Source organism: Panthera onca, chromosome A2, assembly GCF_046562875.1.
Source record: "Panthera onca isolate mPanOnc1 chromosome A2, mPanOnc1 haplotype 2, whole genome shotgun sequence".
Lineage (NCBI taxonomy): Eukaryota > Metazoa > Chordata > Mammalia > Carnivora > Felidae > Panthera > Panthera onca.
In genome coordinates this window covers 39,136,579-39,162,967 of record NC_138340.1, presented here as the reverse complement: position 1 = coordinate 39,162,967, position 26,389 = coordinate 39,136,579, and the positions used below count along the sequence as shown (strand labels likewise).

The window sequence follows — 26,389 nt, the reverse complement described above, 5'->3', positions numbered from 1 at the left end:
CCCCCCAAACTCCCAACACAGTCAGTAAAGAGAGCCTGTTTGCATTGAAAGACTCAGTCTAACACACAAAGAGAAGCAAAGATGAGAGGTGAATAGATAGAGAATCCAGAAGGCTCTGTATGATCCCTAGATCTAGCCATGCTGGACATGAGCCAATAAATTTTCGTTGACATGAGCCAATAAATTTTCTCCTTGGATAAGCTGGTTTGAATTGGGTTCCTGTAACTTTCAACTAAGAGGCTCTTGACAACTACACCTCTCTCTTCTGTGCTCCTGTAGCCCTCAGAGCCTGTCTTTATGGTGTATGTATTCATATGTGTACCATCCTTCCCCACTAAATTGAGAAGTCATCTAGGATAGACACTGTGTCTCATTTACTTTGTATCCCCAACCCCTTGCATAGTGTCTAAACAAAGTGTACATTCATTATTAGAATCTAGTCAAATTAACAAGAAACAGATAAACACTCCAATAAAATATGGTCAATGACATGTTCAGGTATATCCTAGAAGAAGAGTCCTGAAAAAATGCTCAACCTCACTGGTATCCAAGAAGTACAACTTAAAGCCACAGAAATATCATTTCACAGTCACCAAGATAGGTAAAATGTTGAACTCTAACAATAAATATTGGTGAAGATGTGGGGAAACACACCCATAGGTTCTTTGTGTTGAGTGTAATTTGATAAAACCATTTGGAAAGCAATTCGTCAAAACCTAGTAAAATTCAAAGCATGCATACCACTTAATTCTGTGATTCCACTTCTAAAAAAAAAAAAAGAAAAGAAACCTTAGTGCATGTGAACAAGGATCCCCACTGCAGCCTTTTGGAAAAAATGAGAAAGCACCTAAAACTCTACCTTCAGAAGATTAAGTTGTAGCCATGCCTATCATGGAGTACTCCAGAATAGTTAAAATGAATGGAATGGATCTACACGTATCAACCCAGATCCACTTCAGAAATATGATGATGTATGTGGATCCTGAGAAACTTAACAGAAGACCATGGGGGAGAGGAAAGGGAAAAAAAAAGTTAGAGAGAGGGAGGGAGGTAAACCCTAAGAGACTCGTAAATACTGAGAACAAACTGAAGGTGAATGGGGGGTGGGGGAGAGGGGAAAGTGGGTGATGGGCACTGAGGAGGGCACCTGTTGGGATGAGCACTGTGTGTTGTATGGAAACCAGTTTGACAATAAATTATACTTAATATAAAAAATACATATACTGGCTACGTTTTGATGAATTCCTTTTTCTCTATAGAGTTTTTGTCCCTTCCTTCCCCCCCACCACCAAATCAGGCAGTAGTTTTCAATTTTTAATTTCCTAGGGGCTCCTGGGTGGCTCAGCCGGTTATGCGTCCAGCTTAGGCTCAGTCATGATCTCACAGTTTGTGGGTTCGAGCCCCGTATTGGGCTCTGTGCCAACAGCTCTGAACCTGGAGCCTGCTTCAGATATTCTGTCTCCCTCTCACTCTGCCCCTCCCCTGCTCACATTCTGTTTCTCTCTCTCTCAAAAATAAATAAACATTAAAAAATGTAAATAAATATTTTTTTTAATTTTTTTTAATGTTTATTTATTTTTGAGACAGAGAGAGACAGAGCATGAACGGGGGAGGGGCAGAGAGAGAGGGAGACACAGAATCGGAAGCAGGCTCCAGGCTCTGAGCCGTCAGCCCAGAGCCCTACGCGGGGCTCGATCTCGCGGAGCGCGAGATTGTGACCTGAGCTGAAGTCGGACGCTTAACCGACTGAGCCACCCAGGCGCCCCTGTAAATAAATATTTTTTAAAATTTCTTAAAAAAAGAAATATGATGATGAGTGTAAATCAAATTGCAAGAGGATACGTGGAAGGTGATACCATTCACCTGGGTTTTTTTTAAATATGAAATTTATTGTCAAATTGGTTTCCATACAACACCCAGTGCTCATCCCAACAGGTGCCCTCCTCAGTGCTCATCACCCACTTTCCCCTCTCCCCCACCCCCATCAATCCTCAGTTTATTCTCAGTTTTTAAGAGTCTCTTATGGTTTGCCTCCCTGCCTCTCTACCTTTTTTTTCCCCCTTCCCCTCCCCCATGGTCTTCTGTTAAGTTTCTCAGGATCCACATAAGAGTGAAAAACATATGGTATCTGTCTGTCTCTGTATGACTCATTTCACTTAGCATAACACTCTCCAGTTCCATCCACGTTGCTACAAAAGGCCATATTTCATTCTTTCTCATTGCCAAGTAGTATTCCATTGTGTATATATAAACCACAATTTCTTTATCCATGCATCAGTTGATGGACATTTAGGCTCTTTCCATAATTTGGCTATTGTTGAAAGTGCGGCTATAAACATTGGGGTACAAGTGTCCCTATGCATCAGCACTCCTGTATCCCTTGGGTCAATTCCTAGCAGTGCTATTGCTGGGTGATAGGGTAGATCTATTTTTAATTTTTTGAGGAACCTCCACACTGTTTTCCAGAGAGGCTGCACCAGTTTGCATTCCCACCAACAGTGCAAGAGGGTTCCCATTTCTCCACATCCTCCCAAGCATCTATGGTCTCCTGATTTGTTCATTTTAGCCACTCTGACTGGTGTGAGGTGATATCTCAGTGTGGTTTTGATTTGTATTTCCCTGATGAGGAGTGACGTTGATCACCTTTTCATGTGCCTGTTGGCCATCTGGATGTCTTCTTTAGAGAAGTGTCTATTCATGTCTTCTGCCCATTTCTTCACTGGATTATTTGTTTTATGAGTGTGGAGTTTGGTGAGTTCTTTATAGATTTTGGATACTAGCCCTTTGTCTGATAGGTCATTTGCAAATATCTCTTCCCATTCTGTTGGTTGCCTTTTAGTTTTGTTGACTGTTTCCTTTGCAGTGCAGAAGCTTTTTGTCTTGATGAGGTCCCAGTAGTTCATTTTTGCTTTTAATTCCCTTGCCTTTGGAGATGTGTCCAGTAAGAAATTGCTGCGGCTGAGGTCAGAGAGGTTTTTTGCTGCTTTCTCCTCTAAGGTTTTGATGGTTTCCTGTCTCACATTCAGGTCCTTCATCCATTTTGAGTTTATTTCTGTGAATGTTGTAATAAAGTGGTCTAGTTTCATTCTTCTGAATGTTGCTGTCCAGTTCTCCTAGCACCATTTATTAAAAAGACTGTCTTTTTTCCATTGGATACTCTTTCCTGCTTTGTCAAAGATTACTTGGCCATACATTTGTGGGTCCAATTCTGGGTTCTCTATTCCATTCCATTGGTCTATGTGTCTGTTTTTGTGCCAATACCATACTGTCTTGATGATTACAGCTTTGTAGTGGAGGCTAAAGTCTGGGATTGTGATGCCTCCTGCTTTGATTTTCTTCTTCAATATTACCTTGGCTATTCGGGGTCTTTTGTGGTTCCATATAAATTTTAGGATTGCTTGTTCTAGCTTTGAGAAGAATGCTGGTGCAATTTTGATTGGCATTGCATTGAATGTGTAGATTGCTTTGCATAGTATTGACATTTTAACAATATTTATTCTTCTAATCCATGAGCACGGAATGTTTTTCCATTTCTTTGTATCTTCTTCAATTGCCTTCATAAGCTTTCTATAGTTTTCAGCATACATATCTTTTACATCTTTGGCTAGGTTTATTCCTAGGTATTTTATGATTCTTGGTGCAATTGTGAATGGGATCAGTTTCTTTATTTGTCTTTGTGTTGCTTCATTATTAATGTGTAAAAATGCAACTGATTTCTGTACATTAATTTTGTAGCCTGTGACTTTGCTGAATTCATGTATCAGTTCTAGCAGACTTTTGGTGGAGTCTATCCGGTTTTCCATGTATAGTATCATGTCATCTGCAAAAAGTGAAAGCTTGACTTCATCTTTGCTAATTTTTATGCCTTTGATTTCCCTTTGTTGTCTGATTGCTGATGCTAGAACTTCCACTATATTAAACAACAACGTTCACCCAGATATTTAAAAAAAAAACAAATGGGCTTTATATACTATTCCACCTAATTTTAAGTTTAAAATATCCCTTAATAAAGTTTAAAACAGTATGTTGCTTATTGTCACACAGAATGTAGTAAAAGATAAAAACAGATGAGAAGAATAATCTGCTTTAGTGCATTTCTAAGGGAGAAGAGTACGAAAGAAGTTTCCATGAAATCTATAATGTTTTACTTAAAGGTTTCTTGTTTTAATTTTTAATTTTTTAATTTGTTTTACATGGTTTTTTATTTATTTAGAGAGAGAGAGTGGGACAGAGGGAGATTTTTAAGCAGGCTCTGCACTGTCAGAGCAGAGTCCAATGTGGGGCTTGAACTAACGAACCATGAGATCATGACTGAGCTGAAATCAAGATTTGGTGGCTCAACCAACTGAGCCACCCAGGCACCCCTATGTTTATGTGTTATTTCTTTGGGAAAAAATTTATCTGAAGCAAATACAGCAAAATATTAAGAGCTCTCAGGTCTAGGAGACAGGTAGATACTTTCTTACGTGTTAAGAAAAGAACTTTTTGAAGAATGATGATTCAAAAAATCAAATATTAAAAACTCGAAAAATATTTTAAAAATAAGTAATCCATGTTCACTTAGTTAGTTGTTGAGGGACTGCCCACCCCAGACCCATTTTGCTACAAGGGAGGAAAGCAAAAACAATTATGGCAGGAGGAGAGGAAGGAATAAAAATCCTTCAGTGTTTTATAATATACAGCAACCTCAACTTGTGTTGTAGCCATTTAATATAATAGAAAAGGGCATCTGAATTTCTGTACTGCAGATTTTCTGAAAGCCATGAGAGTTTACTTTTTATTTATTTATTTTTTTTAGCTTTCACCGTTACACAAAATCCCATTCACTGGAACCAGAATTCCGTACCATCTGCCTCCTGGGAAACTCTGATAATCTGCTGGCCTAAAAGGTCCAGGTATCTGAAAGTGGCAGGTCAGCGAGGTTTTACAAAGGCCTCTCTGAAGACAGTTTACAACTTACCCTTTTCCAAGGTAGGAAAGTTAATTTGCTATTTATAGGTACCAATGTTTATGGTCAAAACGCTTCCAATTTTGTGAGCAATTGATTTAATTGTAATAACTTCTATAACCCAGCGGTCTGGACCTGGGCCAGCCACCAACATTCCCTGGCAATGTGCTTACGCTCTGGGAGGCTGAGACCCAGCCCTGTGAAGCTGGAGTAGAAGAGAAGACAATCTCGGTGCTTCTAGGTCAGAATGTCTGCAGAACAGGAACAAAAGCACATATGTCAGAGTCACAAAAAAGCTAACAGAGCGGCTGCCCTTGGAATAACTTGGGACTGATCTTGCCCTCCTCCATGAAGCAGTGGGGGGGGTGCTGCATTTGGGGTGTTTGTCTGGGCCCTCCATCCCACCACTCCATATAACAGGGCATGGTACAGAGGAGCCTGTGATACAGCAATAGAAACACTGTGATCCCTTCTCAGCCTACAAAGGTTGTGCAAGGGAGCACTGCTGAGTTCTTTGGGGTAGTTTTTCTTTTCTTTTCCACCAAGGGAAGAGGCAGACAAAAGGAATCTTACCTCCCCCAGGAGGACCAGCCACAGAAACCGTGGTATGGCATGGCCACATCAGGCAGGTGAGTTCACAACAGAACAGCATAGTTTGGCTCTTAGGTTGACCATTGAAAGTAGTGCAGAAGGAGGGACCTTGTGTTCTTTGGCTACATGACCTGATGCCTACCTTCAGAAAATGAGCAAACAAAGATAAGAACACACTGCAGAGAGCTTGAAATCGAGGGAAACAGGGGCTGTTGATGCCAAATACACTTCATGGAATCCAGTTTCCCCACGGAATCAGTTTCCCCACGGTGGACTGTGATTAAGACACCTGGCCTGATCCTCCATCGAAACTAAGAACCCAAGAGCCCAAACTTCCTGTGTCTGGCTTGGTTCATCACTAAGTTAACAGAACAAAGGAAACAGTGGACCTTGATTTGTAATCTACCTGGGCATTTTCCTTCTGCTTCAGTTGTGTTTCACATACATCTGTATTGGTCTGTATTATCCCTGAGTTACACCTACACATCTGGGAGAACACATAGGTACTTCCTGGGGCACAGGAGACAGGGTGACCCTCTTAAAATGTAAATATCATCAGGTCACCTTCGGTTCAACATCCTGTTGTGACATCTCATTCAGAGCAAAACCCAAAGTCTCTACCATAGCCCTCGGGCTCTGTGCAATATAGACGCCTTCCACCACCCACCGTGCGCCTCGAACCTCACCTCCTACCCTCAGCTCAGTCACTCAGGCTAGCTGTGGCTCTCCAGCACAACAGGCACATGCCAACCTGGAATGTTCTTCCCCTGATACCTGGATGGCTTGCTTCCCCATTTTCTTCAAGTCTTTAATTGCCTGTCACTTTCTCTTCCCTGGCCATTCTCTATAAAATTGCAACCCTCAGCTCCAGTCCCCACTCTACACAGACGTATCTCTTTACCTACTTCGTTTTCTCCAAATGTGTACCACCATCTGACATTCTGCATGCTGTAGTCCTTTGTTTAATATCTGTCTGTCTTCCCTCCCACCCTCCTAGAGTGTTCATTTCATAAGTGCAGGGACTTGTGCCTGTCTTGATCATTGCCATATTCTCAGAGAGAAGACCGTGGCACATAGAAAGTGCTCAAATATTTATTGAATCCGTGAAGTACCTGAAAGAAAGATGTTCATTGAACCCAGAAGATGGAGCAAAATACAATTTTATCCGTTAAATCACGTTCTCATGGACACCTGTCACCCACCTGTGTTTCTCTCCCAGGGTTCCTGCCCATCTTGGATGAACAAGATGAGGTCTTTCATTCCCTACCTAATTCTTGAGAGAAAAGCCTTCTCAGAGCAAATAAACTTTTCTTGCCAACGTTGACTGCCTCTTGAGGTTTAACATCAATGTGTAGTTATGCTATTAACTTCTTGGCTTTTCCGTCTGTCTAATGAAAGACCGTGTTCTTAGAAGAGAGGATGGGGAGAAGAGAAGAAGGGGGAAGAGAGTCCCATCAGGTCACATCTTTGTATCTCACAGACGCAACTACACCAAATAGCAAATACCAGTCACTGTCCATGAATCTCATGAACAAGTATCACCAGAATAGGGACTTTCAAATGTCTTTGACAGCTAAACATTTAATATTGAGATCCAGGACACATGCACACAGGCACATTTATATTTCTGAAACAAAAGATTTATGAAACTGTATCATTATTTGGAGTGTGGCACTCTTGACATTTTGCATTCTATTCTATTTCATTTTTTAAAATGCCAATCTTGATCTTTGACTTCGTTTCATAACCCAGTGGATCACAGACCATAGTTTAAAGACCTCTGGTCTCAACTCTGAGCCCTTGAACTAGAATGTCACATGCATCTCTGCAGTCTCTCAGATAAATGTGGAACATACAGTCATTGCACGTCACCATTTTCCTGCTTCGTGCACAAGTATGATGTAAGTAAAAAATATGATATAAACGTGGATGTATTTTTTAAGACCTTTTATGTCTAAGAGAGAGATGTTGTATTATACATTATGAGATATTTTAGTAGAATAATTAAAAATAACTATAGTACCAGGTAAAATGTTAAATGTATAGAATATTCCTTCACCATGAGCGGTTTCCAAAGCCTGCACTCTTGTGATTATTACCAGATGACTGTCACTTCATACTAAACGAATTTACCGAGTGCTCTCCCTCCTTTTCTTCCTCCCTCTCTCTCTCTCTCTCTCTTTCTCCCCCTCCCCGCCCTGTCTCCTTCTCACACACACACACGCACACACGCACGCACGCACACACTTTATTCCAGCTCTCAGAACTCCGGCACTACCTTGGAGTAGCACTTGCTATGGAACTTTGTAAACTAAACATCAATCACTGAAAGGGTGAATTGTCTATTCAAAAAGCAGTTATGCCTACTGGAAAAAAATGTTCAAGAAGGGGGGAGCATGTGACAAGTGTACAAATTTTATATTAGATCGTGCAAACAGACAAAAGCAGGTGGCTTTGACAGGCTGCAGCTTGGATCAAGTGGGATTTTATTTTATTTTTTTTTTATCAAGGGCCCTCCTGATTCTAGGACCACCACATCATTTTTACATGCTGACTCAGACCGTCCTTACATAGTGTGTGAAGGAAGTAGGCAGCTGTTGTGATTCTCATTATGTGTTTGTGTAAACTGGGCCTCCAAGGAGTTAGTCACACTGGGGAAAAAGCCTCTCGTTCCCAGTTCCAGTTGCAGGAAGGAACCCAGCCTCCGTGCTCTATGTGCAGTGACATTGATTGCTTTATGGTTAGTAGTGCCAAAGAACTGGAAACAGGGTGGAGTTGGTCTGGAGGGAAATGGCTGGCCAAATAGTAATATCTATACTACAAAATGTTATGCAGCTGTTTTAGATCTGAGCAATAGCTTAAGTCTGAGTTTACTCAGAAAAGCAAGCTAGAGAAAAAGAAAAATATATATAGCATAATCCCATTTTTTTTTTTTATTTAGAAAGAAATGAACATGCTATACAGTATTTGGGTAGAATTACCTATAAGTGTTCATAGAAAGTTGTTGAAAAATAAAGACAGATATATACTAAATGATCACTCTTAGTTACTTAGGGAGAGCTGGCGTATGGGCCTGGACAAAGGGGATGACAGGGTGTATAGGTGGCTTTTTTGTTGTGTAATTACATTTCTTTCAAAAAGTAATATTTGAGAATTTAAAGATTCTGACAGAGGATATTTAAAACAATCAAAGAAAAGTACCTTTCTTCTACATCTGTTGTAAGTAAAGTGACCTTCTCAAGGTCTCCTACGTTGAAAGGGACAGCATCAGGACCGTCATCCATGTTTTTGACCCCAAGGCTGCACCCTTTCCTCAAAGCTACAAGCTGCCTCTCGTGTATCAAGTGCATGTAAAACTTTGTACCCCTAAAAGTGGTATTGGGCTGAACACACATAGTGAAGAAGAGAATAATGCCACGTAAGAAAATGGCCCGAATGGTTGTTGTTACCGCACAGTGTTTAATGCAAATTTAAGCATGCGAGTCAGGTACCACACTAGCTGTTGAAGAAATGTAATGCTGACAGTATTTGGCAATAAAATAATAATCACTGTGTGTATCTCTGATGAAATGAGATTTAATCCATTTGAGCTCCTAATTGTCTGCCACACTACATTAAAGATGGATACCACTATTGTCTCCACTGCTCAGAAATATGAAATTCAAAGCAATATGCACAATGTCTTGAAATAAGCTAGCTTAATGAACCAGCAAATTAGACCTTTCTATCTCTTTATTTAACATCCAGTTCCATGAATTTATCAGAGTTCATTACAAAGGTGCAATATTTAAAGAAATGCTGCTAAATTCATTTATGATTAGAACTAATGACTTTGAAAAAGACTTCTCATATTTTTAGAGAGAGCCATTATTTATTATTGAATTTATATGGCTTTGGGTAATAAATGTTCAATCTTTTCTCCCTTCCTTCTGTTATTTATAGTTTGAATTTTGTAATACAGCCTCAAAAAAAAAAATCTCATGGAAAGAAGTAAACTTTCACTTGCAAACACGGCAATGGCGTTCAGGAAAACAATGGCAAAGCTTTCTTCTTGACCTGTGACAGGTTTTCAGTGGGTGGGTGAAAGGGAACTTGGCCCCTAGGATACATTTGGCAATGTCTGGAGACATTTTTGGTTGTCACACCTGAGGGGGGTGTTACTTGCAGCTCTTGGATGGAGAGCACAGACGCTGATGAACACCCTACAGTGCACAGGACAGCTCCTTCATTGGTTAATTATCCAGCCCTAAATATCAGTCCCAAGACTAAGAAACCCTGACCTAGGTAAATGGGTCCCATTCAAAGAATGCTCCATTTTATTCGGTATTTTCTCAAATGAGATCACTTTTCATCTCGTCACATAGATTTAGAGGAAGACGAACTAAAAGTGTGGATCTGGATCACATGATTTTTCCCCCTAATAGCTAAAGTAATAATGACTTTAGCATCTGCAATAAAGACAATAGCGTTGAGGACTAGAATAGAACCCTAGAAATATAGATTAGAGAAATGACTTTAACTTGTCCAAACTTTTGATATATTTTCAAGGGGATAGCTTGGCCATTTTGAACTAAAAGCATCTGGCTATCTAATGGGTTTCAAGATGTTAGCATTTTAGTCCAAAAATGCTTAAAAGAAACCTGCTTGGGATTCTCATTTAGATGAGAAGGGTCTATCTCCAGCGTCAAGAATGATGGCAAATAATGGGAAGATCACAAGGTCTGATTCATTGTAATTTGCATTTACCTAGAACATTATTTATGGTCAGTTCAATGTAGCAGTTCCACACTTTCGACAGAAGTAGATCTGATTTCAGTATTGCTGAATTTCTCTTTTAATGTTCTAGTCTCAGCTCTTTAACTTGAATCTGTCTCTCTGCATGCATATGGAATCCAGTTAATTTGATAAAATTTAACTTGGTATGTTTAGTATGCCTGTGATAACAATGATCAATGTTTCTTTAAGCCTTATGTATTTAAAGGCAAATAGAACCATTATGAAGTGGCCCAATGAAGAAGGATGAAGAAATGGAAATTCTCCTCATCCAAAAGAAAATAACAATCAAGAATCAGAAAATAAAAAGATTAGAATCCCAATTAGCTACGCTTCTTGAGAACTAGGGTGTTTTGAAGGAAACTTGGTTTGATATCTAACATATGTTGGTAAATTCTTCGATCTCATTAAGTAGAATGAATATAACTGAAGCAGTCATAATTTAAGGGTCGTGTAACGTGGCCTTTTTTTTTTTTTTTTTGTGGCATTTCTTCTAGTGAGGGAAATGGTTTACTGGTTATGTGCTTGTCATGTATTTTCGGAAAAATAAATGTTACTAGCACGTCAAGTCCGTGATTTTACTATAACTGCTCTCCAAAATAATGAAGTAGGTCTTGATGTTAGATCCCAGTCTATTTAGAGACAAATATCAAGTAAAGTACACAGGTAGGGCAAAAATTATGACTGGTACACAAATGAATGAAATCCTAGGGCAGTGGTTCAGAGTCATCATTCCACATAGGGTCCCCCTACAGCCCTGCCATCTTAACTCCTCCACCTCCACCTCAAAGTCATCATTCTGAACATTTTCATTATATAGCATTTTGGATGAACAAAGTAATAGGGATAGAGGTGTAATGGCCTCGGCTTGTCATTACATTGGTTTTTACAACCAGTAACTCTTATTGTTCATTGGGCCCTTGTGATGATGATCAGTAACATTTATATAGTGCGTACTACATGCCAGGATGTTGTAAGGATGTTACTTACTTGGTTTGGGGTTTTGTTTTGTTTTTTAACTCATTTAATCTACAAAATAACCCCATCTAATCAGATGCAGTTAGTCCTTGGTGAAGCTGGGATTTGAAACCAAGGATCTGCCTCTGGAGTCTGTACTCTTAACAACTATGCAAAACTGGGTCTCTTGTGAGAAAAGCAAGTGCCACACACCGTGTCAAAGGCTTTCACATATTATTTAACCCTCAAGGTACTCTTCTGCTGGCCCTCATTATCTCATTGACTACATGCAGTCGATGGGGTGAATCAATTCGTTTCTCACTAAGTTGTTTAGAGGGATAAACTTCCAATTACTCAAGACTTCAAATCAGTGAAAATGAAAATGAGGAAGACACAAGAAGAGCCGTAATGATGTGAAAAGTAGAATTTTGATGAACGTTTATTCCCCATCTCATCGTTTTTAAAGCTCATTCTTTCTGTATGGCTATAATGTATTTATACATCCAGGCAGTATCATGTGATATAACTTATAAATTATATTATGTTATGTTATGTTATGTTATGTTATGTTATGTTATGTTATGTTATGTTATATTATGTTATATTATATTATATTATATTATATTATATTATATTATATTATATTAATTTATAGGGGATGTTTGAGCAAAAATTTTATACTGATGGATCCATATTTTATAGTTACTACAGATATTCTCCCTGTCTGGGCCATTCCCTTGGCATACACAAGTCAACTTGGAAACTTACATTGTCTTCTTATAGCCTGTATATATGGACGACTTCATTTGCTGTGTACATTTAAATCCACTTTCACAGCCCATTGTCACTAATTGCTGGGAGTGTCTTAGACATAAAGAAGAATATGTCATTTTGAAGTTTCATCCACAAGATGAAATCAAAAACAGAACAGCTAGTCAATTTACAGAAAAGATCACATTGCTTAAAGGAATCCAAGAGGTTAGCTAAGTGAGCCATTTGGATATTCAAAGTATCCACTTCACAAATATTCATATAGCCTTATGCCAGCCACAGCAGAGACAGACCCCATGTGTCTGTCCTCAGGTTGGTAACAGTCTAGCCCAGTGGTTAAAAGCACAAAAGCCTGGCTGCATGACCTTGGGCAAGTTATTTAGCCTCTCTGTGCTCAAGTTTTCTCATCTGTACGATGGAAAACAGTACCTACCTCAAAGGGTTATGGTGAAGGAGTAGATAAATTAATAAATGTGAAGTGCTTAGCACAGTGGCACCCACAAAGTACACACATTACTGTGTGTCATGATTAATTTTATGTGTCAACTCGGCTAGGCCGCAATGCCCAGCTATTTGGTTTGAGAAGGTATTTTTTAGATGAGATTAACACTGAAATAGGTAGACCTTGAGTAAAGCACATTATCAAAAATGTGGATACGTCTTATCCAATCACTTGAAGGGCTTGACAGAAAAATACTGACCTCTATATATACATATGGAATCTTATGACTATAAATATATATAAATATAAAGATGGATGGATGGGTGGAATCTTATGACTATAAATACATATAAATATAAAGATGGATGCATGTATAGATGGATGGATGGATAGATAGATAGATACACATTCTGTTGGCTCTCTTTCTCTGGGGACCCTAACTAATATACTACAGGATAATGTAACTTGGATATGTATTTCTAAGCCCTTCATACATATTATTTATCACTTTGAATATCATCTCACTTATTCTTCATAAAAGCCGTATTACCTGCATTTACAAAGAAGCAAACTGGCCTAAGAAAGGCAAGTGACTTGCCCAAGGTCCATCCAGCTGGTACCTGACAGAGACAGGTGTCTCCCTCATATCCCCCTTCCTCAAGTAAATGCTGCCATTGTTTAATTTAGGGTTAAAAAGTTAGGGTTTCCAGTTCTGGGTGGAGTGATTTGTCTTCAGCTTACCCACAAGGCTGGGTGACACAGAAATATTGATGCAGCTGTTTTAAAACACTTTTCAAGCTATTGAAAGATACTAAATGGCAAATAATAAATTCCTGAAATGCATTTTGCCCGCCTTTGATTGTAATTCTTGCCTGAGTTGAACTGCAGAACTATGTTAGTGAAGCTATTCACAATATTGCAGACAGAAGCCAACTAGACAGGAAAGAGTGTGGAACCCACAGAGTCCCCTTATTACAAGAGCTGTCTGGCAGAGGGGAGCAAGTGTAACATCTTAAGTGAAATTAGTCAAGGTTTCAAGAAGACCAACTGTGCTTTCGAGGGGAACAAATGTCTTTTGAGATAGATGGGAGGTTCAACTGTTTGAGAACGGACTTTCATGTCCTGTTGTCTTATCAAGGGAGCGTATTAGGGAATTGGCAAATCCAGTCAAGCGTCTTCCAGTAAATAACTCTGATCCTTGAATGAAGCTTATCTGAGGGCTCACCAGAGGCATCTAAATGAGTCCTAGAACCATCAGGCAAAACCAAATTAGCTAGTGTTCAGAAACAATTTCCTTTTATGTGCAAAGCTTGTTCTTAAAAAAAAAAACCTACACAGTTCAGAAGAGCTGTAAGGAAATATTTTTACAATCTGTTCCACTGGTTAACAGATTGAGTTTAGCCTCAGCTGGTGATTTTTGTCTCCTTAATTATGGGCAATAACAACACTTTAAATTGATATGGCGCTTTTAACTTTGCAAAAGATGGTCAAGTTCATTTATCAACTGATCTACTTTGTTGTACTGTGCTCTAATTTTCAACTGATGGTCCAAGACAGCAGGCTAGCACATTATACAGAAAGACATGCTAAGAAGGATTGTCATCTTTTTTTTTTTTTTCTAAACAATTTAAGTGATGATGACATGCTCTAAAGAAATGTATCTGGTACAATTTATTTAGTCCCCAAAGAGAAAATATCTACATAAAGGCAAATGAATAAAGAACACTAGATAATATAAAAAAAAATTGGTGGGCACCTGGGTGGCTCAGTTGGTTGAGCGTTCGGCTCTTGATCACGTCATGATCTCACAATTGTGGGATCAAGCTGCAACACTGGGCTCCACACTGAGCATGGAGACTGCATAAGAATCTCTCTCTCCCTCTCTCTCTGTCCTTCCCCCACTCATGCACTCGCTTGTGCACTCTCTCTCAAATAAATAATTTAAAAAATTAAAAAAAAATTTTTTTTAATTTCACATGCATGTTCTAAGTATCAAAATGCAAACCCAAACCAACTAGGAATGATTGGGGAATAAATTTTGCTGTGCATTTCTCTCTGTGAGTCTAGGTATTGAGAGTTTACTGTGTTTTAATGATTCCAAAAAATACTGGAATAGGATTAAGAGCAAGGGGCTTAGAACTGACTGTTGAAAGATACATGCTGTGCTTGGCTATAGAAGCATCTTTATTTGGTTTATTTAAAAAACTCATATACTCACTATAATAAGGAATTGATAGTTAGGTTGGCAAACCCTTCAACTGTAAAAATTGCTAAATGGTGTTTAAACCAGCAGGAGAGGCTTTGTCTATACATTTTGTATTCCTGTTTTGAATTGTACGAGATAAGATTATGTGCCATATTTTTAAATTATGTGACAAAGGAAGGCAAAAGTCTTAAAATATATGAGGCTCTGAACTTATATTTAGATGTTTCGCTTTTTAAAGAGACAGGTTTGTAAAATCAAATTGATAGAGACATGCTTACACAGTTTTGGAAGGTAAATCAAAGAGCTAAAGCTACAGAATGTGGAATTTCTATCCAGAAATAAGATATGAAGATAAATTAGTCAATGAGAGGTATGTGTATACATAAAATATGTACTGGATTATATTCTTTTGTGTTTGAAAAGAGAAAAGGCATTATCAAATAACTGTATGTTATTTGCAATATGTATATATATGTATGTTGCTATGTTAGAATTAACTGCTATAGCAAGGATTTTTACACCAAAAGTGCAAAAATTCTGTGATTAGTCACAGTTTACACTTCATTTGGTCTCCATCCATTGTATCCCATCATGCTAACCAATCCCATTACAAATTTGGTCCTGCACTAACTGATCCAAGCACCAAACTGGAAGTTTGTTCTCTTTCAATATGCTCAGCAAAATTACTGTGGTCATTGCCTATTACCCTGAGAATGAGGTCTCTGTGTCTTTCTCTCTGTAAGTTCCATGAGTTCTCTATCTGTAATGGCAAAAGTACAAAAGAATCCCAGGGCTACCGTATTGTACAACTTCAGGGGCAACATTCACATTTTAGTCTAAGTGAATCCCTAGCACTGTTTATACAGACTACTATGTGAGTGGTGCATTTGGAATGGTGCAAATGCCCTCAAGTTAGGCTAAGCCCTAGAAATTAACAAAAGTGGGTGAGGTTATATCAACATAGAGCATTTCCTGCTGTTTGATATTTTTCTCTCCACCTTTACAAGGGCCAAAGACTTCCATCTCATCTTCCTGGCTTTGCTTGGCACTGCAGTTTAGGCATATAATAGGAAAGACCAGATTGGAAAATCCAGATGACCTAACATGGGCCAGGCATCCACACCCTGGCCCAAACAGCTGCATCCACAGAAGTGGTTTCATGTGGTTCAAATTTGCAAAAGACAGAATCTCTGAGAAAAGTGTATGGATCGGGCAAGCAAGTTGGTCACTCAGCTTTCTGTGGTTACATAGATCATGCTGGATTTTGTCAGGAGAGTCTATACTCTGTAAGAATATTCCTGTTATGCAGAAGTCATTCACCCTAAGATAATTACCCTTCCATGACAGTAAACATGCCTTTATGAGTAGACTTTATTATTTATTTTAAAATATTTGTCTCCTCTGAGTGGGAGTGGATTATAGTTTCCTGTCCCACTAAAGTCAGGCTTGGCCATATGACTTGCCTTAGCCAGTAAAATGCTGGTGAAAATGATGGCTGTCAGTTTTGAACAGAAGCTGTAAGAGCCATCATGTGCTTCCCCCACTGCTCCTTTCCTTTTACTATATGGAAGCAACATGTTAGAAAGTCTTTCCTGTAGTTTAGGTAGAGTGAGGAGCTAGAAGCAGATGTGGTACTGTCTGTCTTTTGATGGAAGTGTTTATCCATTAATATTTAATGCAATTATCAATATGATTTTATTTAGATATTCTGGGGTTTTTTCTGTTTTCCCCTCCGCCTTTTGTTCCTCTTTTCCCCCTTTCCTGCCTTTTTTCTGGTTATATTGTGGAAACTCTTGCTTCTATTATATTCCTACAAAGAGTGTTGATGATTTTGTTTTAGCAGGCGATTACCTTGGAAAGAGTCAAACAGTGAATTCTGTTGCCTGTGGAGGATCGCAGCTCACATCTCAATGTGCTTCTCTTAGCCTTCCCGCCCCCCCCACCCCCAAGCTGCTTTAAGTCTGCCTCACACATTGTTCAGGGGTCAGAGACTTGGACAAAGTTTATGCACAGAAGTGGTGGCCCTTTTGCTCTGCCTCTTTTCTGGGATTCCCTTATTACTTTCCAGCAGCAATGACCAGCTCAGAGCCTGTGATTCCTCAAGCCAGAAAGAACAGCAGGTTTTCTATTCGAATTTGAACCCACCCATGCTACTACTTAAGCTTAATCTAACACCACTGAAAGGGGAAATTCCTGTTATCATCAACTCTGATGATGACTCTTACAAGTTTTGATTCCTTAAATCTGTCTGCTTTTGCTCACTCTCCAGAACCTTCAGCAGTTTTATTGTTGTTGTTGTTTTGTTTTGTTTTGAATGTATTTTGTTCAGAGTTCACAGTCATTATTTGCAGGAAGAGCAGATAATGGAACCTACTCTACCATAGTGGAAGCAGAACTCTCTAAAGCCAATTCTGAGATAGGTGTGTAAGGAGAATCAGAAATAAGATGTTATGATTGAAAGCCATTGAGATTTGAAGGTATATATGTTCCTCCAGCCTAATTTACCCTAAACTGACTAATTAGCCAGCTAGGGCAATCTGGGATATTACTCTGACTGTTTCACCCCTGGACTTGTGAAATCCATTCAAAGACCAATGAATTTCCCCAAAGCACACTGGTTTTATGAGTTTTGCTCTTCTCCTTACACTGGTAACATACTTTAAGTGGTACTCTTTCCTTCTTAATTTCTACTACAGTCATGAAGAACAATGCTCCTTAAATTGAGAAGACATTCTCTTTCCATATCTCCACATTTCATTCTTATCACTGAAATCACAAGGTTTGGAGACCAGAATTCACAATCTAAATGGAACACACATCTACCATAGTGAGTCACTAACAGAATTGGGCCTGGTAAAGTTATTAAATACTTAAGAGCACATAATTAATTGATTGTGGCTAAAACATGGGACCATATAGAAGCTATAGAAAGTAGAGATAAAAAGGAAATTATGCCAAGGACAGCATTCTTCTTGGAATTGCCATTTCAGTGTTTACTTCCGCTAAAATTGATTCCATAGGGAGTAGGTCTTTCATCCTGCAATACAGTAAAGTAGGTCTTTGACATCGTTGTTGTATACTATGTATGATGTTGCCTTTACTAGGAATACAAGATTGTGAATATGCAAGCTTCAAAATTCGAGTACATAACTTCTGTCTTTTAGTTGAGTAAAGGAAATACACACACACACGCACAAATATACATATCTATCTATCTATCTATCTGTTTATTTATTTATTTATTTATTTATTTAATGTTATTTAGTCCCTTAGATAGTTACTTTGCAGTTTAGAATCTAATTGCTAGTAACACTTCTTCATGAAAGTCTATAGGAGAGGAGAGCCTGGGTGGCTCAGTCGGTTGGGCGAGCTCAGGTCATGATCTCGCAGTTGATGAGTTCGAGCCCCACGTTGGGCTATATGTTGACAGCTCAGAGCGTGGAGCCTGCTTAGGGTTCTGTGTCTCCCTCTTTCTCTGCCCCTCCCCTGCTCATGCTCTGTCTCTCTCTGTCTCAAAAATAAATAAACATTAAAAAAATTAAAATAAATAAAAGTCTATAGGAGAGTTGTAGATTAGAAGTCTTCTGGAAGTACATCACAGTCTTTGAGTATTGTTGATGTCCACTTACATTATGAGTAAAGTCTGGGAGGCCAACCCCAGGAGATGTCTTACAGGCATCCTCACAACTTGCTTTTCCTGATTTTAATGCGCATCTATAATTCCTCATAAAGAATCTGAACATTATGTCCATATAATTAAACTCATTGTGTTTATTTTTTTCCTTTACCTATTTTCATCAGATTCAGCCAATCCTTTATTCAACAAATATTTATTAAATGGCTACTTTGTGCCACGCACTGGGGATGCAGGAGTGAACAAGACAAAATTTCAGACTTCATGGTGCTTCCATTCTAGAGGACAAGACAACAAGTAAGCACATAAGTAATACTGCTTCACATTGTGAAAGGTGCTGTGAAGAAACAGAATAGGGTATGGAGCTAAAATCCACTGGAACTCTCTTTTGCCCTGCAATCTCTTGACCTTTGCATCATCACTAATCACAGTGACTATTCTGAATTGTAAGTAAGCTCTGCACGAGAGATCAGTATTTTCTCCCCATTTTGCTTCTACATACCCCAAATCCAACCCACTCCATTGGCCCTGCTCACAACAAGGATACCAATCACCTGCTCATTTCTAAATCCATTGAACACTTCTCACTCTTTTTCTGACTTGACTCCTCTGCAGCAGCTGACATTGTTCCCCATGTCCTTGGAGAGCTTTCCTGCCCCAGGGACATCTCTGGTCATTCTTGGCTTCCTTTGGAGTCTCCTCTTGGTCTTGCTGCCCAGTCATTATACAGTAGCATTGTGGAGCCTAAGAAAGCTGGGCCCTCGAACCTCTTTTCTTCCTTCTCTGACATGTTCTCCTTGACACATCTCATGCACCCCCGCACCTGCTTCATTACCCACCTCCACTGATCAAAAATCTGTGTCTCCTGCTGAGCTATTGCTCCCAAACACCAGACTTGTGTCACCGACAGCCTTAAAACACATCTACTTGGATGTGTCTCACATTGCTCAACTTCAATATGTTCAAAACTGAATTCACAATCTTTACTTCCTCCCTACCCTGCCCCACCTCCAGCCTGTTCCTTTCTATCCATTCCCCATCTCGGGAAATGGCACCACACTCTAATCCTTAGCTGCCCAAGCCAAACAGCTGGGTGCCACCTCTCTCCCTCACCCTCCATATCCACTTAGTTACAAAGTACAGTCAACTTGACTGCTTTGGTTTTGGACAAGTCCATCCACCTTAGACCAGACTCTAGTGTGGTCTGCATACTCTTGGATCTGCCCTTTCAAATCCCCCCTTCACACTACAGCCTGGATGAGCTTTCTAATCTCTAACCTGATTGTGGCTTCCTTAGGCTTGAAGCCCTTCAGAGCTTCTTTCAGGGGAAAGACTGTGTTGCACACAAACCTCCCCACCTTCGTAGATTCTTTTACCTTTTTCCTTTATGAAGGAGCTCAGCTCTGCTGTCTGGGGTCCAAGTTGAAGTGGTGGGCCTGCATGGCCTTCCAGTGTCACACACCAACCTCCACTTCCAAAATCGCATGAAATGCCACACAATGGAGCGTGACGTCTGACTTCTTGGGCTGTGCCAGGTGACATAACCAGAAAGATGGAGAAGTTAACTTCGAATAGATATTCCTTAAACAAAGGAAAATAGGATATGGAAGGGAGCTGGACAGAGAACTTTCCCCTTCTTGCTACTTTTGTGGACTACAAGGAGAGGTTTCTTCTTATAATCTTTCAAGCAAAGTCCCTTGTCCCATGCAGATTCACCTGCTGAGTTAGTTACTTGCTGTGCCTCCTTTTGGCTCATTGTAACATGGTGGCCACCAAGGCCATGTGTTATAGTTCCCTCATGTTGCTTTGCTTCTGCATTTGCCTTCCTTCCCTTTATAACTTTCCTCACTGCCCTGGCCTTGCATCCCCCACATTAAGTGTCAGTGCTTTCATTTCTGCCTTGTAGTCCACTTTCTAGAGGACCTGGGTTAGACAAAGACCAAACTTCCTGGCCACTGCTTATCTCCCTGACTCTCGAGTCTGCTTTCCCCTCTCTCTTGCCCAGTCCCTACTTGCCCAGACCCCACACAGAATCCCCACACTCAGCAGCATGATGAATATGCCATATTCTCTTTCCCCCTGCAGGCCTCTGTACAGATGCTCTCCTGCCTCCCATAGAGAAGTCTTCTGTCTCACGTGGAAAGCATTCCTTGACACTACTGTTGCACCAGCTGGTTAAGGTACCATGTTTTGATGTTCCCGTGGTGTAGACATTATTTCCCGCCCACCCCCACCTCCCGCCCCGTGGAAGTGCTCCTCACCCAGCATGGTGATTGCCATTTGCTGGTCTTTCCTGCTAGACAGGAAGTTATTCACTTTTGTACCTGTAGCACCTGGTACAAAGGCTGACACATAAGAACCCAATAAATATTTAATGAATGACTGAATGGATGAATATGTGTTTTCAAAAAGGGATACATTTTATGAAAAAAAAAAGATACACCAGCAAAAAAATTGAGCTAGTGTTCAATTATTTCCTGAGAAAGACTTGGTATACTTTTTTTTTTTAAGCGAAGCACACTCCATTCTTATTTTTGTTGTGGTGGTGGTGTATATGTGTGTCACTGGGAACCTTCATCACATTAAACACTGTATAGTTCACTGGTTAGGTGTAGGACTAGGTATAAGTTTGGCTCTAGAGCCAGATTGCCAGTGTTTAAACTCCACCTCCCTCACTAACCTGTTGTGTGTGTGTGTGTGTGTGTGTGTGTGTGTGTGTGTGCGTGTGTGCATGTGTGTGTGTCTTTGACATACAGCTGGACAAAGATTTCCTTATCTGAAAATGAGCTTAATAACAATCTCTACCTCATAATGATTGTTTGGAAGCATAAATAAGTAAAATAGCCAAAGAGTTTGGCACAGGGTTTGACACAGTGATGAGTAAGCATTGGCGATCATTACTATTATTATTTGAAGAAGGCATTTTTAGTATCACCTCCTAAATAATTTTGCAACCCATTAGGTAGAATGCTTCTTGTTGCAAGGTGCTGAAAAGCCCATCCTAAATGACAAACAAGACATACCTGGAAAGAGTGGAACCATCAAAGATACTATCAATTGCCTTGCCCTCTCCATCTCTCTATTCCATTTTCTCATGATGAGTGAAACATAATTCTGGAGCTCCAGGTGATTGTGACACGTCAGTGGCAGTTAGATCCACCTGCTTCTTTGTTCTCAGTTGACCCCCTGATGGGAGAGGGAAAAACCACACTCCAAGTGTGAAATGGAAATATTTCCCTCATTCTTATTGGACCGGCATTAATTATGTGACCAATCAGAATCGCAGAAGTGGGGCAAGGGGGAAAGGATGCCATGTGATTGGCTCAGACTGCTTAACATCCACTCTAGAGCTTAGTCTTGGATTACATTCTCCCGAGTCATGAGACATGTGGAATGTTGAATACTTGCTCAGGAGCTAGGTTCTGTTAAGAAGAAAGAAAGGGGTGAATGGAGGCTGATTGGGCAATCAGCAGTGTTTACTACATGTACTGTTGCTGTCAGGAAGTAGGGAGATACCTCTGTTAATGAAAAGAATGGATTAGAGAACATTGCATTAAGCCTAGAAGCTATGTGACCAGGTATAAAAAATAAAGTATATATTTATATGTCTATTTTACATGTGGATAGCTAATATTTATTGAGAGACTGCTTTGTGCCAGACACTATGCAAAGTCCTTCGTACTCACTGATTTCCTTCAATCTTCACAAACACATCATTCGTTAATAAGGCAATACTTAATGAGTACATCCCATATTTCAGGCACTGTCTAGTCACTAGGAATATAGTAACAGTCACAAAAGACCAAGACCTCATTCTCTCATGTCCCCTGCATTCTGTACTTAGGAAACTGCAGCCCAGGGAGAGAGAATGAGGTGCACCATATCACAGAGCTTGAATGTGACAGAGTTGGGATTTGAATTCAGGGAATCTAACTCCAACGCCAAGAGTAAGTTGGGACAGGAAAATGTTTGGCTCTAAGTGAAGTACTGTAAATGTGAAGTAAGATGTTAACTGAAACTCGGTCACAGTACTCAGCCAATCCCAGACTCCCTTCTTTCAAACCTCTGTTTTCCCAGAGAGGGTTCTGCGTGTCTTGGAAAAGGCCTTGCTCCGGGGGTCAGGCACCATGACCTGCAGTGGACTCACCGCGAGAGAGCACCCAGGACCATGAAGGGCAGTCAGCAGGCTAGAAAGAGTGCAGCAAACAGAAACTGTGAGGGCTGAGGCCCCAGGAGAGCTCTGCACAGATTTAAACTCCCCTTAAGAATTCATCCTTCTTCCCAGACCTCCACTCATTGGAGCAACTTTATTTAATGTTACCTGTAGCTTTGCTTCTGGGATGCCATTGTAGCCAGCCTGCTTACCAAAAAGAGGGTTTTGTGACATCTAGTAGGGTGAGACTCCTGGGCTTCTCAGTGGGAACCTAAAGCTAATTAAAGAATGAGGCACATTAAAGGGGCACCTGGGTGGCTCAGTCGGTTGAACCTCCAACTTTGGCTCAGGTCATAATCTCACAGTTCATGAGTTTGAGCCCCACGTTGGGCTCTGTGCTGACATCTCAGAGCCTGGAGGCTGCTTCAGATTCTGTGTCTCCCTCTCTGTCTGCCCTTCCCTGCTCATGCTCTGTCTCTCCTTCAAAAAGAAATAAACATTAAAAAAAATGAGACACATTAAAAAGAAAAAAAAATGTTAATAGGCTTTACATCCAGTGCAGAACCCAACACAGGGCTTGAACTCACAACCCTGAGATCATGACCTGAGCTGAGATCAAAAGTTGGACACTTAACTGACTGAGCCACCCAGGTGCCCTGAGACACATTTTAAAATCTTAGTCCTGCTCATATTATATTGATCCATCACCTCAAATTTTAATGAAAATTTAATATCCAACTTTGACTAGGTTACCTTGAATTTGAGTTCCACTAAACTGAATCAAACTTATATAGAGAATTAGTAACTGTTACTGAATCATATGAACTTGACTGAATTCGAATGTTTCTTTTCGCTAGAATTGGTTATTTGGTCAAGTTTAATGTTGTTTTGTTTGCTTTTTAAAGCAGTCTTGCCGAGGCTCTCAAGCACTCACTATGTGTCAGGCTCTGTGCTAGGCGCTGGTGAATCAAAGCAACATGATTTGTCCCCCAGAAGCAGACTAAAGATTCTTGTGAAAATGATTTCTTAATGCAGTGTTCCCGGGAGACCCTCGTAAAGCAGAGGGTGGGGTTGGGGGGGCAGGAGGATAGAACTACTAAAGGAAGAAGGCAAGCCAGGTGGTGCTCTCAGGCAAAACTCCAGGCTTCGGCAGTTCCCGCAGGGAGCTCTGGAGGGTAACTACACCTCCAAGTTGTGTCCTACTCAAGACGAGGGAGTAGGCTTTCCTAGTCCTGTGTTAGCACTCACTGGCTACAGGCCACCCCCCCCATCCACCGCGTCTCCCCACCACCCCCGCTCAGCCCCCAGGATGGAAACACTCAGGCTTTTCTGTCTCCCTGCACAGAGGAAAGCCTTGACTAATCCTGACCCAGGCTCTACTGTTAGCAGCAAAGGTTTAAGGCAGCTAAGGGAGGGGAGCACAGAACCAGAAGAAGGATGGGAGGGCAGCTGGGCAGAGCATGGACCAGGCTACCACCTACTCCTTACAGAGTTTGTCATCTACTGTGTTGGCCCAAGGGAGCCACGACAAGAAAACAGGTAACTATGTCATTATTGTATGTGATGAGTGCACGTGGGCAATGAACAGAGTGTGATTTTTAGAGACTAACCGGTGAGTATCTAGTTGGAATGGTCGCCAGAGGTGGACATTGTCAACCCGCAGGCATCCTTTACCCTTTGCTCTTCTCTCCTCTCCCCCATGGCTTTCAATGGAACTGCCATCTGACCACCCTGAGGGGATATATATGAGGACCAAAGTTCTAAGAATGGCTGGGTAGAAGGGTAGAACCATCCCTTGTCTCTGGTGGCATCATGGAGCCAGTGTACCATCCTGGATAGTCACCTTCAGACTTCTTTTTTGTGCGGAAAACAAAACTCCTGTTTGTTGAAGCCAGAGGAAATCAGATTTTTCTGTTACGTGCAGCCGAATTTATTCATACACACACACACACACACACACACACACACACACACACACACGTGTGTGTGTGTATATATATATTCTTTTTGGGTTGTTGTTGTTGTTGACAGAGAGAGAGAGCACGTGTGCATTTGCTCTGGCAGGGGAAGGGGGAGGGGGAAAAGGGAGAGAGAAAATCATAAGTTGGCTGCACCCCCAACCCAGGGAAGAGCTGACTTGGGGCTCTCTCATGACTGTGAGATCACAACCTGAGTGGAAATCAAGAGTCTGATACTTAACCGACTGAGCTACCCATGCACCCCACAGCCAGATTTATTCTTAAGTAGCTTCCAAGCCTTGGAGGAGGGGTTGACCTTCTAGAGAAGATCAATTTCGCAGGAAGGAAGAAGCAGAGGTAAATACAGAAATAGGTTGGAAGACTTCTGACACTAACTTCTCTACAGCTGGATATAGCATTATTATGACACTTTAATATAGCGGTTATCAGCAGAGTAAGTACAATAAGGTGATATATTATCTTTGTGGGAATCTTCACCTGCAGTAATGGGTTCATTGAACCGGGGCTTTCCCAGCATCAGCACAATTAACGTTTCGGGCCAGATCATTCCTTTCTGTAGGAAAGGAATCCTTATAGGATGTTTACCAGCGTGCCTGGCTTCTACCCTCTGGTGGCTGGTAGCACCCCCTCACCCTAGTTGTTGACAAACAAAAAAGTCTCCAGGCATTACAGAATGTCCTCTGGTGGGGAAGAGGGAGAGGCAAAGTCACACCCAGTTGAAAGCTTTTTTCTTTCAAATAGCTATTTAGTTTCAATAGCTACGTAGTTTTATCTACAAACTTTACAATTAATGATAAATTATATTTAAACTACAGGAAAGCAATCTTGCTTTGTGAAGAAAGCAATCTTTTGATCCTTTAGGCCTACCTTCTTTTAAGTAAACATTGAAAACAGAATCTGCATTTAGCAAAAAAAAAAAAAAAAAAAAAAGAATAGTAATACAAATCACAGAAGAAACTCTTTAAGCATGCCTTCCGTTAAGTCATTTTTCACCATGTACCTCAGTTTCCAAATCTCTAAATGGAAGAACTTATGTAAGACAACTCACAAGTATTTTTTCCCTTTAGAATTAAGATTATTCCATGATTCACTGAAAATATTTCTGGGGTTACCCTGGACCTTAAATGATGATTCGGTTTACAAAAATGTGATTGACATGCCAATTTGGGGAAAATAGGTCTATAGAATGAGACATACTGTTTTTCCTTCCGAAAGTCTTGTTGAGGACTATCATTATTTTAAGGAAGAAAAATAGTCATTGATATATATGACTATTTTTCTTTTTAATTCGACAAAGCACTTGTGCTCTCATTGATTCAAGGTCAGGTTTTCACACTGTTATCTTGTGAAAGCATTCATTATCAGGTTCTTCACTGCTTTTTACAACTGACATGGCCACAGTCAAAAACAGAATACGCCAAGGAAAAAGGTCAGTACATGCTGAGGTGAATCAATTTGCATAGGGGAGAAAAAGAGAGGGCTGTTTCCATGGCTTCTAACAGAAGTAGGGAGAGAAATGTGAAAAATGAAAACTAGTTTTCAGTGGCAAACAAAATGAACTGGTCTATAAATATTTCATAATTTTAGCCCCATAAAGTCTCATTGTTTGGCGGTAATCTTTATTATGAGTAATCATGGGTTGCTTTTTTGTTTGTTTCTGGCTTTTTCTGCTGATCTCTGTGCCATACATCTCTGAAATAACACCCACTAATTTCTTTTTCATTTACCTCACTCTGGTAGAGAGAGAGAATATGTAGTCATCAGTAGGAAGTTAGAGACATAACTATCCGATTTAAACAAATAAAGTACATTTTTAGAGTCAACGAGTATTGTATATAAAAATGAAAACCCAAAGATAAAGTCCTCAGTAATGTTTTCCTTTTGGAATAGAATAATTTTTAAAACATCCTGAGAGGTTAAGGAAGTCAGCCGTAC

General features: G+C 40.2%; 1 long non-coding RNA gene across 1 annotated transcript in view; it reads left to right on the top strand.

Moving 5' to 3' along the window:
- LOC144615688 (uncharacterized) overlaps positions 1–25,389 on the top strand; it is a 35,535-nt gene extending 10,146 nt beyond the window's left edge. The window contains exons 3-4 of the long non-coding RNA XR_013554138.2: positions 18,490–18,619; positions 20,408–25,389. This is a non-coding gene — a long non-coding RNA (uncharacterized LOC144615688). The remainder of the gene's footprint in view (positions 1–18,489; positions 18,620–20,407) is intronic.
- The last annotated feature ends 1,000 nt before the right edge of the window (positions 25,390–26,389 follow it).